This window comes from Pectinophora gossypiella, chromosome 4 (genome assembly GCF_024362695.1).
Source record: "Pectinophora gossypiella chromosome 4, ilPecGoss1.1, whole genome shotgun sequence".
Classification (NCBI taxonomy): domain Eukaryota; kingdom Metazoa; phylum Arthropoda; class Insecta; order Lepidoptera; family Gelechiidae; genus Pectinophora; species Pectinophora gossypiella.
The window spans coordinates 16229232-16250486 of NC_065407.1; the positions used below are offsets into that span (position 1 = coordinate 16229232).

A 21255-nucleotide genomic window follows, 5' to 3' on the forward strand; every position below is an offset into this window, starting at 1 on the left:
ATGCGTTAATAGGACTGGATTGTTAGGGTTATCACACCCATGATATAGCAGTATTGCTCTATACCGCATACCACTTATGTAGCACGTATTTAGGCTGTTTATGTCATGTTATATGTTCATGTGCGCGCGTATAAAAATCCGTGATAGCCGAGTTCCGAAAACGCATGACTTGATACGCAATGTTACGATTTCGAATCCTCGCTCGTGCTCCAAACCACTGAATTCTACTTTATAAGTTTGAATTAATGTTTGGTTTGTAGATAATTGATATCACGTAGTTTCTAGGAATTGTGCCCTGTTAATGTAAATAGACTCGCCTCCTATTACAAGAACTTAACATAGCTGGCAAGGAGTGGGCGTATCACCAACATAGTCTGAATCATCCCTCCAAGTATTCGTTACGATGTCACTAACACCCTTTATAATATATACCAATGCCTACCCTATGTTATCTTCTTCTAACGACCTCCGTGGTCCAATGGTTGAGCGTTGGGCTCACGATCCGGAGGTCCTAGGTTCGATTCCCGGTGGGGACATATCACAAAAACTACTTTGTGGTCCCTAGTTCGGTTGGGACATTACAGGCTGATCACCTGACTGTCCGAAAGTAAGATGATCCGTGCTTCGGAAGGCACGTGAAGCCGTTGGTCCCGGTTACTACTTACTGATGTAAGTAAGTAGTCGATACATGAGTCATGTCAGGGGCCTTTGGCGGCTCAATAGTAACCCTGACACCAGGGTTGATGAGGTTGGTACTCCGCCTCATAACCCACACGATAGAAGAAGAAAAAGACCCTATGTTATGTTTGTGTGTGTCTGTGTCTGTGTGTGCGTGCTTGCGTGCGTGCGTGCGGGCGGGCTTCGGGCGTGCGTGCGTGCGTGCGTGCGTGCGTGCATGCGTGCGAGCGTGCGTGTGTGTGTGTGTGTGTACAGTGTCATGTACAATGTTTTTGTGTGGGGAAATAAATAGTTTTCTTTCTTTTCTTTTTTTCTTTCTATCAATTAATTCATGTGCGATATATAAAATGAATTTAAAGTAGATACATACGTATCCGCTTTAGTACGCGTCGGTACGTATTTACAAGTAGAAGGAAGCGTCGACAGATGTCAGCGACATATTTTGAAGGAAGCAAGAATATTACACAGATACGAGGAACATGAACGCTCCCTACACATAACATAAGTTCACTATTATAACCCAATTGAGGTAGTCAGAGGTACATCCATCACAAGATGAATTATGTACACGGAATATAAGAAAAAGGATGGAAAGGCCTTTTTTGACTTGACTTATAGTAGATTTGCCGCAGATGGCATTAACTACTTGGGCGGACAATTGGACAGCGCTGAGGGCTCTCGTTACAAAATTTAATACAACAGGCCTGAGGGTGCCCAGTTGGGCAGATGGAAATTAAGGCCCAAACGCGCATTTTGTATGAGAACCGCTGTCGCCGGTGGTTCAACCACACTCTCTTTTACTACTACTCCTGCAAACAGGTAACCACGACTGCTTCTCAAAGTTTACGAGTCTTGTTTTATATATGATCCACTCAGGATACTTTTTTTTATTTCAGAACAAAAAAGTAGTGATTATATTTCAATATTTATAGATAACATTTCATAGCTTCAATTGCGCGGTCCGAATTAGACCCATCAAAGTACAGGAACCAGTGTTGTGATGCTTCTTCTTCTATCGTGTGGGTTGTGAGGTGGATTACCAACCTAATATTGAGCCGCCAAAGGCCCCTGGCTACGTACTTAGATCAGTAAGTAGTAACCGGGACCAACGGCTTAACATGCCTTCCGAAGCACGGATCGTCTTGCTTTCGGACAATCAGGTGATCAGCCTGTAATGTCCTAACCAAACTAGGGATCACAAAGTGACCGGGATTCGAACCCGGGACCTCCGGATCGTGAGCCCAACGCTCAAACGCTGGACCACGGAGGCCGTTCGTTGTGATGCTCATTAGCATAGTGATGGTATCATCAGTCGATATTAGGCCGTGATATTAGTCGATATTATTTTCTGTTTTTTTTTTTATTATTTTTTTTTTATTATTATTATTATTTGCTTCTATGCTGTTCTGGGAGCAAATAAAAAACATAGAAAACGTTCAGCTGCTTGTCTTCCCGGGCATGTCGTAAAAACCGACAGAGGGATTGTGTCCTCTAACATGATGGACTAATGTTATGGGCGATAGGCTGATCCCTTATCACCATAAGGTTCATCATATCCAGCTAACGACATCGTATCAACAGTGGCTGCAAGTTGTTTTTGATTACTTGTGGCTCTGCCCACCCCATTAGGGATTACGGGCGTGAGTTTATGTATGTATGTATGTATGTATTATTTTCTGACTAACAATACCTAATATAAATGCGTGTATTTATAGCATTGGCAGTACAGAAAAAAAACTTCTTAACACGTAATGATTATGTCATAGGTGTAGTGAGTCATAAAAGAACACTGTAAAAGGCAAGGTTAACATTTACAATTTGTAATGTAGTCGGTGGAACCACTTCGTTAGACACGGACTTAAGTTAAAAACACCTAAGAGCGACTTTCATTTATTAAATAGCATTTATTTGTCATTTATTATCAATGTAGAAATGACAATTGTAAAAAGAATAATAAATATATTTTAATTATTTTGACTCCTTTTGTAGAAATAAAAAGCTGGTGTAAATTATAAATGGACTGTATTTTAAAATTATGTTTAGCAAATTACAACCATTATGCAGTGAGTTGAGGAGAAGAAGAAAAAAATACAGGCAACATACAAAAACTTAGAGTTGCCATTAACATAAAAACGTTTTGTTATTTTTTATTTATAATTATGCAGAGTATTTTATGAAATGAATGAATTTAAATCTTATTATTTATGAATTGAATTATATACATTATTTATTATATATTTGATGTTAATTAATTTAACACCTTTTATTTTTAAAAAGGTAAATGCCCCTTACGTGGCTACGGCAATCCAATCATAGACAACCACCTTATATTTTTTAAAACTTCCTTCCATCCCATTCATTAACCATCCTAAATTCATACCACAAACATGACTTAAGGATGCTATGCTGATTGCGGTACAGTCATGAGCAATATCATGTACCCACTTTAGAACCCTGTCGCACTATCATATTATTTAACATTTGATGAGACTTAAGGTTAAATTGTCAAAAAAAGGTAATGTGACATGGTTTCAAAGTGTATACATATTAGTGCTCGTGACCGTACACAACATCGAAGTTTATTTTAAGTTATACCTGTCATTTTCTTATCCGCCGACAAGGAAAGGGACGGGCAATAGACAGGCATGAAAATGGAACACACATAAATTTTCGGCACAAAATTAAAAACCATCCTAAAATATTATATTGGCCAATAACCCGACAGGATTAAGTTGATAGCACACGTCAAACAGGTTATTCAATAGTTAAGTCGTTCATTTTATAATCTTCTTCTTCTTCTACAGGGTTACTATTGAGCCGCCAAAGGCCCCTGACATGACTCATGTAACGACTACTCACTTACATCAGCAAGTAGTAAGCGGGACCAACGGCTTAACGTGCCTTCCGAAGCACGGACCATCTTACTTTTGGACAATCTGGTGTTCAGCCAGTAATGTCCTAACCAAACTAGGGACCACAAAGTAATTTTTGTGATGTGTCCCCACCGGGAATCGAACCCGGAACCTCCGGATCGTGAGCCCAACGCTCAACCACTGGACTACAGTTGTCAACCATCCCTTTCCTTTTTGCTGGATAAGAAAATGACGAGTATGATCAGCTGTCTTGAAAATCACATTAGAATAGAAGAAGGCGTTTCGATATATCGTATATCATTATTACTTGGTTTGTATTAGACATAGGTACAACACTGTCACACGCATCTGTTAATTAGCAAGTTCGTGGCGTCGTGAAGGCCGGTTCATTATCGGTCGAATGTTTACTATCCACTCACGTGAGAATACTTGAGATTCTGTCCAGCTCAAGAAGGCTTATGGGCGTGGACCGGCGCTTGACCTCCTTGGTCCAGTGGTTGAGCGTTGGGCTCTCGATAACGAGGTCCTAGGTTTGAGTCCCGGCGGGGTATAATCACAAAAGTAAGTTAGAAAGTAGGTCTTTGCTTTGAAAAGACGTTAAGCAGTTGGTCCCGGCTACTATTTATCTAAGTATTATTAAACATAATTGTCCAGTTCAGTACAATTATTGATTATCACTACATAGTATAAAACAAAGTCGCTTTTTCTGCCCCTATATCCCTATGTACGCTTAAATATTTAAAACTACGCACCGGATTTTGATGCGGTTTTTTTTTAATAGATAGAGTGATTCAAGAGGAAGGTTTATATGTATAATAACATCCATTAAATAGTGGAGAAATACTGTTATTTTTGAGGTTTTTAATGTGATGTCGTAAATAATTTCATTTTTTCCTCAGCATTGCACCCGAGGGAAGCCGGAGCGGGTCGCTAGTATTCCAATCATCATCATCATCAGCCCATAACGTCCCCACTGCTGGGGCCCGGGCCTTCCCTATGGATGGATAGGGAGATCGGGCCTTAAATAGATTGATGGTTATTAACGACTGCTAATGCAGCCGGGACCAACGGCTTAACGTGCCTTCCGATCGATTATTTTCTATCTAACTGTGGCCCCGATTCCTGCAGACGCCTCCTAATTTTATTTTAAATTATACCCGTCATTTTCATATCCACCTAAAAGGAAAGGGACGGACGATTGAAAACTGTTAATTTTAAAATGAATGAATAACCCGAGCGAATAAAATAGGCATCTCGCTGGTACCCGTTTGACGTGTGCTGTCAACTTAATTCTGTCGGGTTATTGGCCTATGTAAGTTTTTGAGAGGGTTGTTTAAATTTGTTTAGCAAGAGAAGTGTGTCAGGATCGAAGCAAATGGAATTCTATAGTCTCTAATTACCGCGGTGGGAAATAGGCGTAAGTTTATGTATGTATGTATGTTGTACCCTCTCAAACTTGACGTGTGTTCTGCACCAGTACCTATGTAGGTATATACAGTCCTTAACCTTGACACTAGGACTGATGAGGTCGGTCAATATAGAAGACCTATTCATATTATTTTAATAAATATGTATTTATTATTTTATTATTATTTCTTCTTTTTTTGCTTTATGTTTTATGAGCAAATAAATAATTTTGAATTTAAGATTTTTTGTTTTTTTTTTTATTTTTATTTTGTTTTATTATTTTTTTGTTTGTTTTATTTTGTTGCAATAAAGTATATATTTGTATTTTGTATTTGTAATTATTATTATTAACATCATCTGTGTCTTACTCCAAGGCAAAGGCCTCACTCCTTTTCTTCCACCACCATAGAAGGCCTAATTAATCATCATCGCTAATTTAAGAGCCACGCTCTTGTCGGTGTAGCATTCTCCATGTTACTTTTTAGGGAAAAATAGGGCAGTCGTTTCCCTCTTGCCTTCTGCCTTATTAATCTAATAATATAATTATTTTACTTAATGATTTATAATTATTTTACTTGGTGTGGAGACATTATTTTAAATAAAGACGTAAAGAAGTCTTCATTATCTTGATGGCAGCGTCACAAAGTTCAAGTCGCATGATTTTATCATTTAATTAACAGTGTTATGGTTAACATGCGATTTGTTTAGATAGGTAGGTAACTACATCGTTGACATAAAAAATAAAAAGAACACGAGTTGTTTATGTTATTATTCTAAGTTCTATCTTATTTTTTAATGATTAAGAAACATTTCCGGGTACAAACGAATGCTCATTAACTTTTAATGCCATCTGTGGCAAATCTACAATAAGTCACGTCAAAAAAAAAGTATTAAGTAGGTAGGTAGGTCCTTAGCACTTAACTACCTACCTTCTTACTAACCTACTTCCGTAGTTCTGAATTCAAATTCTGATACACAATAAAATATTTGATGAACATGGAAATTAAATTAGCATTCATTTTGTATTTGGAAATGCAATTTATATACCTACCTACCTATATTGAAAGAGGATTTTTCATTTCTTTTTTTATACATGTTAGGTAGGTAGGTAGGTACCTAGGTACTTTACAGGCGTTAGAAAGTTAAAAAATATTTTGTACAACATTATTGATATTACCTAAAATTTATAATGGGTACCTATAAGTAGGTAGGTAGGTATATAGGTACCAGATTGTAAGTAGGTATAGGCAAGTAGGTACCTACTTATACCTTATAAGAATTTTAGTAACATTGGTGCTAATTCCTGCAGACACCGCCTAATTTTATTTTAGGTTATATCCGTCATTTTCGTATCCGTCGAAAAGGAAAGGGACGGATGATTGACAGCTCTTAATTTTAGGAAGAATGAGTAAATTAATGTGTCGGGTTATTGACTGACGTAAAATTTTTAGACGGTTGGTTTAGATTTGTGCTTAAAATTGACGTGTGTTCCATAAATTTTATGCTTGTCGATTACCCGTCCCTTTCCTTTTCGGCGGATAAGAAAAGGACAGATATAACTTAAAATAAAATTAGATGGTATTTACAGGAATTAGCACCATTAAATAGGTAATTTGTTTGTTTAAGAAGAAAACAAAAAAGTAGATTAGGTGCATCATATTAACCGCTCTAACTTGTTCTTACCGAAATCTTTCCCTCTATTTAGGTAAGTACCTATAAAGAAACCTATGACCAAAAAATACCTAAAAAGCAAAATGATTTTTAATGAAACCGCTCTGCGTTAATATTTTCTTATCACACTCCATAAACAATAGCTACGCATTTTTTTACAACCATCCCTTATTTTATGACCCCAATAACTGAAAAGGTCGAATAGGTAGGTAGGTAGGTACTTAATGACTTTTACAGATTGAACATTTCATTTAAAATTTTCCCTTCTTTTAATGGGTCAATTTAGTAGAATCTAATTGTTAAGGCTTTTGTTTTACTTAAACGGAAACCTTTGTCTTAATCAAGGTAGAATTGTACCTATATGCAATTTGGAAGTTTAATCCTTACCTGGTCGGGGTGTCGCAAAAAGGGTCCCATACAAAATTAGGACTTAGAAATTTTTTAACAAAAATCGCCAAAAGTAACATTCGGGATTCGGGGGGATGTGGGAGTATTAGGGTGGGGGGAAACCACGGGTGACCTTAGATGACCTTGGGAGGTCACTGACCTTAAAGTCAAGGTCATGACCTTATTCCCTTATTCTTCACAAATATAGTGTAGGTCAGACACATCAAAGGTCAAGGTCATTGACCTTAAAGGTCAAGGTCACTTATCCAAAATCAGAAATATTACCATTATATCAACTTTATGCAGTAAACTTTCGATTTCAGTGACCTCAAAGGTCAAGGTCACCAAGATCATTGACCTTAAAGGTCAAGGTCACTTATCCAAAATCAAAAATATTCGCATTATATCAACTTTGTGTAGTAAACCTTCAAAGTCAGTGACCTTTAAAGGTCTTCACCGCCGCCTCTCGGCCCTTCGGGCCTCGATGGTCACAAGTAACCTAACCCACTCAGCTATATGGCAGGGGGCTCGCGTTGCTCGCCCCCTGCCATACAGCCTTCGTAACCTATATCTACAGTGTCGGGGTGCCGCGAATTTCCGTGCTCGCTTCGCTCGCACCCGTGACTGCTGTCATATCGAAACAAATCTTCACCGCCGCCTCTCGGCCCTTCGGGCCTCGATGGTCACAAGTAACCTAACCCACTCGGCTATATGGCAGGGGGCTCGCTTTGCTCGCCCCCTGCCATACAGCCTTCGTAACCTATATCTACAGTGTCGGGGTGCCGCGAATTTCCGTGCTCGCTTCGCTCGCACCCGTGACAAAAGGATACCTGTAAAAAAAAAAATACGCGTGGCGGACACCGAGCGTGGACGTGTTTCGCGGAGCTCCATAGAAAAAATTAAAGATATATTTTAAAATTACATAAAACGCATTTTTTAAAATATCTCGAAAACGGTGCGTCGTAGCGCAAAAATAACAAAAAATTGCCCCCTTTTAGATACCCCTAACCCACCTCTTCCGCATATATTAAAATAAAAAAAACTTACTTTTTCAAAAAAAAATGAAAAATTTTTCAAGTCCAGCTTTCATAGTAATTTCTCTCGAAAATCGGCTATGTCCGTGGCTCATACAAAAACGACCAAAATTATTCTAAGTCTCGGACCCTTTTTGCGACACTACGTAGAATCAACTTTTGAAAATTTTACAAGTCCAGCTTCCATAGTAATTTCATTCGAAAATTCGGCTAAGTCGATGGTTCATACAAAATTGAAGTGAAATTTTTCTAAGTATTGGGACCCCTTTTACGACACTCTAACCCCTTACCTTATTGCCAGTGATTGAATTCCGAACTTCTATATTAGTCCAATTTATTTATTAACTTCACAAATAGTTCCACATCACTTTTAACAACGTGAACACATTTTACTCACTTAGTTTCATTTCAAACTTTGAAACACATTAAAAAGTCATTTTCTACGTATTTCAACACGACAACACTTCGGAACACCGTACGGAGCGACGGGACGAACACACATCCTACCCGACGAAACGTCTTCGCTACACTGGCTTAATACCACTTGACTATTCTACCACTAAACTTTAAAAACCTCCCACGCATTGGAACCTTTGCTTTTTACAGTACACAACGCTGCGTTCGTTCCTAGCTTTACAAGTCAGTACTTCACCAATCCAGCAGTGTATAACCGGTAAGCGATAGGGAAATTTCAACTAGATTATCGTGGTGTAAAACGTGGTTCTGTCAACACCATGAAATCGCTATATAGTCGGAAGTACCGCCTTGGTCATTTACTCGTCTAATCCGAGCTAATTCTGAAAGGCTAAGCTTTGAATTTATACTAACTTAATTGTTTTAGCCAACTCAAATGTAATTTCGCTTAGCCTGATGATACGCTTTGATTACATATTAAAATAGATATCTAAACTGAACCTTTTCAACAGTTTATCTCTCAATTTGATTTTGGAATTCAATTTCACAGATGGGCTTGTAGCATAGAATATTGTATCATAGAATTGACGATTCAAAGTGTAACTCTGTTACCTACTTACTGAATAAAGATATTTTTGAATTTGAATGACATCACGCAGATCCAGGGTAGGTGTTTAGTAGAGAAGAATGCTTCATAATAGGTATCTATATGTATATTACCTCCATCATCATCATCATCAGCCCATTAACGTCCCCACTAGTGGGGCACGGGCCCTTCCCTATGGATGGATAGGGAGATCGGGCCTTAAACCATCACGCGGGCCCAGTGCGGATTGATGGTTATTAACGACTGATAATGCAGCCAGGACCAATGGCTTAACGTGCCTTCCGAAGCACGGAGGAGCTCGAGATGAAACCTTTTTTTTTGTGGTCACCCATCCTATAACAATCGCAGACCGAGTGCGTTTACCACTGCGCCACCGAGCTCCTCCCTTCTTCCTCCCTCCTTGTATAATAAGTACCTATAGGTACATATTTGAAATGCTGTCTAGTGGTTCTGCCAGCACCGATTGAGACTATACTTTATACAACGTAGCATGATGAGAGTGACTTATCTCTTGTCTCTTTCGCATAGTGCGATATATTATTATAGAGAAACAGAGATAGATATCTCTGAGCCGTGGAAGCCCAGTCGGTAGAACGCTTGCCTCTCACTTTGAGGTCGCAGGTTCAAATCCAGCACAGGCATAAACTAATGATTGTCGAATTTGTGATTAGCACGTGCTGAGCGGATTTTCGGAGGTATGTGACCTAACCTGTATGGACTGGTTTTCCCTTCGCAGGTTGGAAGGTCAGACAGGCAGTCGCATCTGTAATAAACCGGACCTGTCCAATCTTCGGGTTAGGTAAGCGGACCCTATGAGGAACGGGATAATGCTAGAAAGATGATGATGAGAAATAGATATGTCTGTCTTGTTGTAAATAATAAAATATGAAGGTTGTCTTCTCATGAGTCTATTTGTGCTTATTAGGAGAGTGAGTAAATGAGTAAAACATAAACATAAACAGCCTATATATACGTCCCACTGCTGGGCACAGGCCTCCCCTCAATCAACCGGAGGGGGTATGGAATATACTCCACCACGCTGCTCCACTGCAGGTTGGTAGAGGTGTTTTTACGGCTAATAGCCGGGACCAACGGCTTAACGTGCCCTGTTAAGCACGGAATCATCTTACTTTTTTCGGACAGTCAGGTGATTCAAGCCTGAAAAGTCCTTACCAAACAAAGGACAGTCTCACAAAGTGATTTCGACAATTTCCCATTGGGAATCGAACCCGGACCTCCAGATCGTGAGCCTAACGCTCTAACCACTAGACCACGGAGGCTGAGTAAATGACTAGGAGAGTCTATACTTATGAGCGATAGGCTGATCCCCTGTCATCACGAGGTTCATCATTATCCACCTTAGGGCTACCTGTATATCAAAAGTGGCTGCAAATAGTTTCTTGATTATTTGTAGTTCTGCCCACCCCTTCGGGGAATACGGGCGTGAGTTTATGTATGTATGTGTTATAGGTAGGTACATTATTTTGCTTAGTTTAAAGGGTTTTCCTCTTTTTCAAGACCGCTCTTAAGTCTGAATGAGAGGAAAGCTGTCCCTTAATAAATAGAACGATACTCCCTATAGGGCTGAGCGTCACAATTAATTAAATTAAAGAATACAAGTCGGTGGTCATCTCGTCTCAAAGAAAACTGGAACCAATGGGTCGAGTCGACACAATAATATTTTTTCCAGTAGTAAACTCGTCCCATTCTTATTTTAGTCAAATCAACGACAAGGAGATGAACACAAAAACCGACAATACTGAAAAAAAAACTTGAAAGTGTCGAGTCGTCCAATTGGGACGAGATGACCACCGACTCGTTTTCCTAATTTAATGACTTGTGGGTCGCGTCTTTAGGGAAATCCTTCTATTGAGTAAAGTACCTACAGTTTTGGACTCTTGGACTTGTAGCTAAAATTGAAATATAAAAATCCGTGGCCGAATATTCAAAAGCTCTCCGAATTGATATCCTCAGCACAGCACATTATAATCACTTCGAATTTATTTTCCTTGCAACACTCCCCAAAGGAATTTGGTCCCGTTCTTGCAAAGATAAAATTCAAATGGGAACCATTTTCTTCATCCATAACTCGTGCCAGATTTTTGATAAATGGCAACCCTAGAGGTAGAATATGTGAATGTTTTACTCTTATGGAATGTTAAATCTGGGAGTTCTTTATCATCATTTGGCCAAAGGGCGAGTTATCGGACCAGAAACTTGGATTGTTTTAATAGTAAGATGGATTCAATAATATGAAGGCTGATTTTTGATATACCTAAGTAGGTAGTAAAATATTGTGTTAAACACATTTATTCATTATTATAGTATTTTATAAAGGTCACGAAGTTAGAAATTGTTTTCGAATTCATTTTTGGATTAGAAATAATCGTCACGTGCTCAGCGGTGAAGGATAACATCGTGAGGAAACCCACATACCCGAGAAATACGTTTCTGAGGTATGTGACCTAACCTGTATTGGGCTGGTTTTTCCTTCGCGGGTTGGAAGGTAAGACAGGCAGTCGCTTCTGTAAAAAAACTGGACCTGTCCAATCGTTAAGTTAGGTAAGCGGACCCTGTGAGAAACAGGATAACGGTCCTGTGATTCACCGGCTTGTTTCAAATTCAAATTTAAAATTTTATTCAGTAGGTAACATAGTTACACTTTGAATCGTCAATTTTTAAATAACGAACGTCTCATCCGCCTAAAATTACTGCAGCTTCTCACAACCTGTATAGACGGGGAAAAGAAGCTGCAAGAAAAACCTCGACACAGGGCCCTAGACGTTCTTTAAAAAATAAATAAACAAAATATTGTTATACAATTGAGTACCTAATATAGCTGCCTAATATCAGTTCTCTGACAGTTAATCCCATGCAGTCATATCTTCTAAATAATCACTAACTTTATAATAACCTTTTTTTGTAAAGTTTCTGTTTAACTACTGTGCGAAAGTTGATGGTAGGGCTGGCAGAGGAAGACCGAGAAGGACTTACGATGACCAAATTGGAGATGTCCTTAGAAAAGGTTCAATACGATCTACTCTGAACCGGCGTGCGTGTATGAAGCGATTGATGAATGTGGAGGAAGCAAGAGAAGTGTGTCAGGATCGAAGCAAATGAAATTCTGTAGTCTCTGCTTACCCCGGTGGGAAATAGGCGTGAGTTTATGTATGTATGTGTTAACTACTGTCTTAAAACAGTTGAACTTAGACGGGGAGCTCCCCGAACCCCGTTCACCGGACTTGCACCAATGAGTTATTAACTACAGTAAAACAGTTGGCTTGACCATTATAGACGGCAATACGGCACGGCTCACCACCTATCACGTTGGTCTAGCAGAAAGCTCGGTGAGGCGTGGTTACTTAGTTCACCTTGCGATGGATGTACGAGTACTTCTGTGTCTATTCTTCTTCTTCTATCGTGTGGGTTGTGAGGTGAATTACCAACCTCATCAACCCTGGTCTCAGGGTTACTATTAACCGGGACCAACGGCTTAACGTGCCTTCCGAAGCACGGATCGTCTTACTTTCGGACAATCAGGTGATCAGCCTGTAATGTCCTAACCAAACTAGGGACTACAAAGTAATTTTTGTGATATGTCCCCACCGGGAATCGAACCCAGGACCTCCGGATCGTGAGCCTAACGCTCAACCACTGGACCACGGAGGCCGTTCTCCAGTCTCTATATATTGGTCTGTGTCTATTAAATAAACAAAATCAAATATGTTATATTTTACCTGGAGACAGAGAAATTACTCCCATACATCTGGAGTATTTATTTTCAGTGTCTTGTATAGTCTGTCGCGGACGTGACTTCAGATTTCCTGAAGGGGTGAAGGGAGAAGGGGTGGGGGGGGGGGGGGGTGTTGGGTTCAGATTTACTGAAGTCACGTCCTATCCGACAGCTGAACACCAAATGCGGTCACTTGCCAACATTTTACACATTGGCGACATTTGCAGCTGAAGATGAACTCGATTTTCGAACTAACCAACCACGACATGTCGTTATTTTGTAGCTAAAATGACAAGAACACAGAAGTACACAGTCTAAGGGCGGTATTTATAAACGAATCTCAGCTGAGACTGCCCTCAAGATCATGCTCAAGTCTCTGTTTTTATATTAGGACTGTCACATTGACATGGTTTTGAGGACGGTCTCGAAGCTGAGATTGGTTTATTAATACCTAAAATGGCAAGAACATAGAAATATACAGTCTAAGAATGAAATGTGTGTTTCACAGGGGTAATGGCCTCCGTGCTCCAACGGTTGAGCGTTGGGCTCACGATCCGGAGGTCCCGGGTTCGAATCGCGGTGGAGACATATCACAAAAATCACATTGTGATCCCTAGTCTGGTTTGGACATTACAGGCTGATCACCTGATTGTGCGAAAGTAAGACGATCCGTGCTTCGGAAGGCACGTTAAGCCGTTGGTCCCGGTTACTACTTACTGATGTAAGTACGTAGTCGTTATATGAATCATGTCAGGGGCCTTTGACGGGGATAGGCCTATCTATCCTCATTTACAATTGTTACTTATCAACCAAATATGCATTTATACCATAACAGTATCAATAAAACCGAATCACAATACATCCCGAACACTTTATGATTTCTGATACATTCCTATTGACTCTATTACGATAAGTACCTATTCAATGACCAGTTAACAAAGACCTTTGGAAGCGAGTTAATTTGTTTACTTCGTGAATGATAAGTGGCTGGTGTTTGAGGGGGTTTGGAGGTCAGGATATAGTGGTGGCTTCTTTCTGCGGCTCTCAAGCCGCCTACGCACTGTTTCGTAAGTTTATTTGGCTGTTATAGTTTGTCGAACTCTCAATGGTGAACTTTTTACCCGACTATTGTGACTATTGAGTCGTTTGTGTAGGTTAGTGTGGGGTCTGTGGTAACCCAGTTGGTAGAACGCTTGCCTCTCACTTTGAGGTCGCAGGTTCGAATCCAGCACAGGTGTAAACCAATGGTTGTCGAATTTGTTTTCGAATTCATGTTTGGATCATAAACCGGAATGTTCATTACTGGGAACGGCACAAAAAGAAAAAAAGGAAGTAGCAGTTAGAGTCTGTAATTATTTATTTTTATTTTGTATTTAGAAGACTAATACGTACCTATTTTAATAAGATTTCCTTTTTTGTACTTTATTACATTCTAATAATCTTACAAATTAAGGCAATTCTTTGTTTTAATTTTAATAGTTATAATGTTACTAAAATATACGGCACGTTAAGCCGTTGGTCCCGGTTACTACTTACTGTGTAAGTACGTAGTCGTTATAAATGAGTCATGTCAGGGGCCTTTGGCGGCTCAATAGTAACCCTGACACCAGGGTTTATGAGGTTGGTAATTCGCCTCACAACCCACACGATAGAAGAAGACTAAAATATATGTATAATAAAAATATAAATAAAATAATATATATATATATATATATATATATATATATATATATATATATATATATATTATTTTATTTATATTTTTATATAATATGTCATTATTGTTTTGTTATAGTGTTTACATGTAATTTTGTATTTGTATTAATTGTATCATTGTACGGGACATAATAAAGTGAAAAAGGGATAGGTACTATCTATTTTCAATGATATATTTCATTTGGGATGGCGTTGAGGATAATACTCTAATCCCTTGTCCAGATTGTTTGATTTGACACGCGAATTAAAACCACTGCACGGGCTTTAGCCAAGTTGCAAACGAAAAAAGGTACCCATATTCAAATCTCTTCTTGTATCGTGTGGGTTGTAACCAACCCCATCAACCCTGGTGTGTGGTTACTATTGAGCCGCCAAAGGCTCCTAACATGACTCATGTAACGACCACTAACTTACGTCAGTAAGTAGTAATCGGGACCAACGGCTTAACGTGCCTTCCGAAGCACGGATCATCTTACTTTCGGACAATCAGGTGAGACTAAATCCCGTATTTCCCGCGAATTCAATAACTGTGCAGCTGTGTTTTTATGTGTGTGTGTGTGTGTGTGTGTGTGTGTTTGTTTGTGTGTGTGTGTGCGTGTGTGCGCGTGTGTTTGTGTGTGTGTGTTTGTGTGTGTGTATGTGTGTGTGTGTGTGTGTGTGTGTGTGTGTGTATTTTATAGAAGAAGAATAACTGTTCTTACGCAGTATAGTTTTAACGAGAATTATTGAATATTCCTCGCTTTATAAAATCTACTTCGTTCTAATAAAGTCGCCATTAAAGGTTTTGCACAGCATCGATATTCAAGACGTGCCTGGGACTCTCGGACAATCATTTTCATGTTACTGAACTACTTATAGGTCAAGATTTTTAAAAGAACTAATGTAGGGTACGTGCAGTGCTTTTATTTGATTAATTTACCTTGGCAATCATCGCATTTCCGAATGCAAACTGTACTAGCCGGGGCTGCTTGACAACCGCGCCGCGAAAATGTAGACCGAACCAACCCACTCATGACTGTAACAATTATGATAATAAAACAGAGAACATTAATACAATTCACTCAGAACGCAATTAAAAGAAAGAATATAAAATTCGTTTTATCAGAGTACCTATCTAATAAGATTAACTTTCAGTCCGAAGTCAAAGTTGATAGCCTCATAAAATGGCCAATAGGTACCTATTTCGAAATTTATGCAAATACAGTACGCGAGCAGAAAACTTTTAATTGCAACGATTTATTTCTCGCAACAGATATACATATCTGTGCGGCTTTTTTAACCCCGCCGTTCTATAGAGGTTTTGAACGGCCTCTGAGGTCCAGTGGTTCAGCGCTGAGTTCACGATCCGGAGGCCCCGGGTTCGAATTCCGGTGGGGACATATCACAAAAATCACTTTGTGATCCCTAGTTTGGTTAGGACATTACAGGCTGATCACCTGATTGTCCGAAAGTAAGATGATCCGTGCTTCAAAGGCACGTTAGGTTGTAAGTATGTAGTCGTTACATGAGTCTTGTCAGGGGCCTTTGGCGGCTCAATAGTAACCCTGACAACAGCGTTGAATGGGGTTGGTAATCCATCACACAATCCATACGATAGAAAAGAGAGTAAAGAGGTTTTAATTGTGGACGAAAATCGCTAGAGAAAGCGACGATATAACTCGGTTATCGATTTAAAAAGACATCATCAGCTCCCTAGCGTTATCACGTAGTCGCAAGGTCCGTTTACCTAACCTAAAGATGTGACAGGTCCGGTTTTTTACGCAGGCGTCTGTGATCTTTCGACCCGCGAGGGAAAACCAGACCAACACAGTTTAGGTCACATAACTCTGAAACGCATTTCTCGGGAATGTGAGTTTCATCACGATGTTTTCCTGCACCGCTGAACATATTATGATCATGAATTCGAACACAATTTAAACAATCATTGGTTAAAGACCGTGGTGGATTCGAACCTGCGACCTTAAAATGAGAGTCTAGCGATCTTCTAACTGGGCTACCACGGGTCTGATTTAAAAAAGACAAATAAAAATATAAATGAAATGAAATGTATTTAAATTTATTCGCTCTAGAGTGGTACAAATTATCTTAAATATATATTATATAAAAAAAATCCATCACTCAATCATACATAACATAAACTGCCTATAATATACGTCCCACTGCTGGGCGCAGGCCTCCCCTCAATCAACCGGAGGGGGTATGGAGCATACTCCACCACGCTGCTCCACTGCGGGTTGGTGGAGGTGTTTTTACGGCTAATAGCCGGGACCAACGGCTTAACGTGCCTTCCGAAGCACGGAATCATCTTACTTTTTCGGACAATCAGGTGATTCAAGCCTGAAAAGTCCTTACCAAACAAAGGACAGTCTCACAAAGTGATTTCGACAATGTCCCCATCGGGAATCGAACCCGGACCTCCAGATCTTGAGCCTAACGCTCTAACCACTAGACCACGGAGGCTGTTAATAAATATTGCTGTTAATGAATATTAATATTAAATAATATAATATAAATATAATATAATAAAATAATATAACCGTACACATATATATTATTTAATATTAATATTCATATTCGCACGCATATTCGTATAATTTTGTCTAGCTATGAATGTGTACGGTTCTTTAAAAGAGTCAAAAGTTGACGTCCTAAAATAGCCACAGCATTTTGAAATTCACAGAATTGCCAGTCTGTGCGGGAGAAAACTTTTAATTGCGGAACTTCCAAAATTCTCGCTACAATTGCTTTTATAAACACTATTAAAATATACTCCATCTACTTATAATAAAGTGGACCTTCTTGAATTCTTAAGTGGCGGATGTTAAAAGGAAGAGGCTGTAATTGAAAGCCTGAGGCTTCAAGTATTATTATGATAGAATTTCCATGAATATCGTTCTTTTTTTATGTTGGCCTTGGGTAGGTTTTTTATACACAGAGTTACCTAAAATCACACTCTATGGTACACCGTTAAACAGGGTAGATAAATTTAAATATTTGGGCCACTGGGTCACTGAGGACCTAATAGACAAGTTGGACATTGAAAGGGAGCGTAGGTCGCTGGCTGTCCGAAGTAACATGTTGGCTCGCAGATTCGCACGTTGCACTACACCGGTGAAGGTAACGCTTTTCAAAGCTTACTGTCAGTCATTCTACACGTGTGGTCTGTGGGTTAACTTTACGCAACGGGCATACAGCGACCTGCGCGTCCAGTACAATAACGCGCTCAGAGTGCTGTTGGGGCGACCGTGGCGCTGCAGTGCGTCGGGCATGTTTGCGGAGGCGCGCATTGATGACTTCTATGCCATTATGCGGAAGCGCAGCGCCTCCTTGCTGTCGCGGCTCCGCGGCGCTACCAACACCATTCTGAGTGTGTTTGCTGATAAGTGGGACTCCCCATTGCTGCGCCGATGGGTGAAGCTCCACCTCTCTTAAGTTTTCATTTGCTCTGTTTTATACTAACCCTAGCTTTAAGTTTGCATTGTTACTAACATCTATGGACCTGTGTCTGAAAATAAATAATTTGAATTTGAATTTATAGACAGCCGAGAACCTCTTAGGTATTACAATTCATTTATCATCATCACCAGCCCATTACCGTCCCCACTGCTGGGGCACCGGCCTTCCTTATGGATGGGTAGGAAGATCGGGCCTTAAACCACCACGCGGGCCCAGTGCGGATTGGTGGTTATTAACGACTGCTAATGCAGCCGGGACCAACGGCTTAACGTGCCTTCCGAATCACGGAGGAGCTTGAGATGAAAACTTTTTTTTTGTGGTCACCCATCCTATGAGCGGCCTTTGCGAAAGTTGCTTAACTTCAACAATCGCAGACCGAGCGCGTTTACCGTTGCGCCACCGAGCTCCATTCATTATTACAATTCATTTTTGTAATAGTTAATTATTATTTTTATTTGATTATTCCGGGTTTTGGAAGGCACATTAAACCGTTTGTCCCGGCTATTAGCCGTACAAAACCCGCAGTGAAGCAGAGTGGTAGAATAGGCTATATACCCCGTTGATTGAAGGGTGGAATTTATAGTTTTGGTGGTGTAACATAATAGATGGGAGCCACCTTTACGGCAATGTAGGACGGAGGAGCAAGTCACAGGGACTTGTAATCTGGAACCTAACAAAGCGCAGCAGTAACTGTCAGTACTATTCAGAGGCGGAGGACAGAGTTCCTAGTCATCTACCTAGCATTCTCCCGTTTATCACAGGGTCCGCTTACCTAACCTGACGATTTGACAGGTCCGGTTTTTACAGAAGCGACTGCCTGTCTGACCTTCCAACCCGCGAAGGGAAAACAGAGTTCCCAGCACGGCTTTGAAATAGACTATTCTGGGCGCCATCCTACTCGCGTCAGACAGAGTACTGCGGGGAGGAAGGCATGAGGGAAACAACTGGCCTATTTTTCCCTAAAAAGAAGCATGGAGAATGCTGTACCGACAAGAGCGTCGCTCTTAAATTAGTGATGACGAACATAATATAACATCCGAGACAAGTTTCTGGCTTTAAACATTCCACTGTTTTCTTGCAGTGCATCCATTTATTTCAGATTAGAACGAGGCATTATCAAGTACTTTCTCTTTATCACGGAAGTGTGAATCAAAGAGAGAATTGGAGCCTGCTTCAAGCTTCAATAGGATCACGTTAATCTCATATCCTCCCGACTGGAATTTTATTGGAAGATTTTTGCAGTTTTTTCGCTCTTCACGCCGTGTCGATTTGCAAGGTAATCGACGTCTACCTGTACTTTATTTATACATAAGTACAGAAAGTCGGCAAGTACAGAAATAATACAAACAGGATTTAAAAATAGAAAGGAAAACATGAAACAGTAGGACTAGGGCCCTGTGCTGGGAGGTTTTCTGGCCACGTCTTTCCCTCAGCGTTATAGATTCTGATGTGGTAGTAGTTTTACAGCTAGTTACATAATATGTAATTTAATTTTTGACGTGCAAAAAGCGCTAACTTTGTAAGGTAATTTTGAAAAATAAATATTTTTTTGTTTTTTTTTTTATGAATTCACGCCTATTCCCCACTGAGGTAAGCAGAGACTGTAGAATAATAAATACAAGACTATTTGACTAACATGGGAACCTAAATAAGTCATGTCGTTCTGTCAAAATACGAACAAAATGACGTGGCACGCATGTTAGGGAAGAAAGAAACTTATCGATTTCGACAAAATTTATTGAATCGATCGATATTTTTATCAGGTTGCGCATATTAGCCCTGCAGGGGATAAGCCAAATTGCAAATGATATTGAAATTTTTTGACGTGACTTATATATTTGCCGTTGATAGCATTAACTACTTGGCCAGACAAGTGGGGAGCGCTAAGGACTTTCTCCCGGTACAAAAAGACAACAGACCTTAAGGTGCCTAGTTGGGAAAAAACGACAGTAACGGTGATAAAATATGCGGGATCGACATAAGGACACATATGTTTTGTCTAAATTATGTTGAAATTGAGTTCTGCATGTATGTATACGTATATATATTTGATTGGATTTGATTTGACGTCTATCCGATATATTTTCATCATTGTCACTGGCGTTTTTCGTAATCGTTTTCAACTTGTATGTATGTAACTTGTATTTATGTATGTAGCTTGTATGTATACCTGCATTGATTTAAAATATGTGTTGCTGTTGCAGTTTGTCATTTCTTCTCCTCAGCCATATCACCTTGCGAAATGGCGTAGATTTAAAAATGTTAAATTGACCTCCAAGTTTATCTATGATAATTACGTTGAATAAATGATCCTGATTTTGATTCAGATTCTTGGATAAGGCGCTGATGCCGTCAGATCTGGCAACACCCGTTGCCTAGGTATTGTTTTATATATGGCCCATAGCAACGGGGGTGTAAAGTAAGGTTTTTTTATAATTTTGTGATCTTTTACGTTTTATTATACGTTAATACTGAGTTGGTCATTTTTGATTTCGCTCGGTAATAGGCGCTATACAGTTCCATGTACGGTCACGTGCATTAGTATGTATACACTTTGGTACCATGTCACATTAAAATTTTTGACAAATTGAACTGTAAGTCTCACTAAATGCCAAATATGTTAGTGCGACAGAGTCCTAAAGTGGGTAAATTATATTGCTCATGACTGTACTTACCTACCTCCAATATTGCTTAACTAGTCCGTTACGTAAGACGGAACATGGAAAGAAAAACACAGCACCAAAATAAACTCCACATCAACGTCTCTCCACGCGTCAAACACATTTATTATAAGCGTGCTATATTTAGAACCTAGTTAAAAACACATTACGTTTCACGAAATACTCCCAAACTTCTTAAATATCACACTCATAATATTCTCCACTTAAATGCGATACTAAAATTACATTACGATGGCTTTGGGCCCATAATACTGGTAAATATTGACAGTAGCTGAGTATGGGATAGTCCGTCCGTGATTTTGTGGCTCTGCGCACTGTTAGCACACAAACACACCAAAATATTTCCTACCAGCTTCTCATCACAATCCTGAAGGGTTATATAACTTAAAAGCTAAGCTTAGTTAGCTGCAAGCCACAAAAATAAAATAAAATCACCGTAACCTTCTAAATGTAAAAATGTTTTAATGTATTGTGATATGGCTGTACTTTATAAACAAATAAAAATAAAATGAAATAATATAATAAATAAGAAACACAACATAAACGACAAGAATATAAGATGTATAGGTACTTGAAGCATGCCTGGAAGAGACTGCTA

General features: G+C 39.5%; 1 protein-coding gene across 5 annotated transcripts in view; it reads right to left on the minus strand.

Moving 5' to 3' along the window:
- Positions 1-8568, minus strand: part of LOC126382408 (CD151 antigen-like) — a 343453-nt gene extending 334885 nt beyond the window's left edge. For all 5 annotated transcript variants that reach the window (XM_050032271.1, XM_050032267.1, XM_050032270.1 and 2 more), the window contains exon 1: positions 8341-8568. The gene's annotated coding sequence lies outside the window, so the exon portion shown is untranslated. The remainder of the gene's footprint in view (positions 1-8340) is intronic.
- Positions 8569-21255: the final 12687 nt, after the last annotated feature.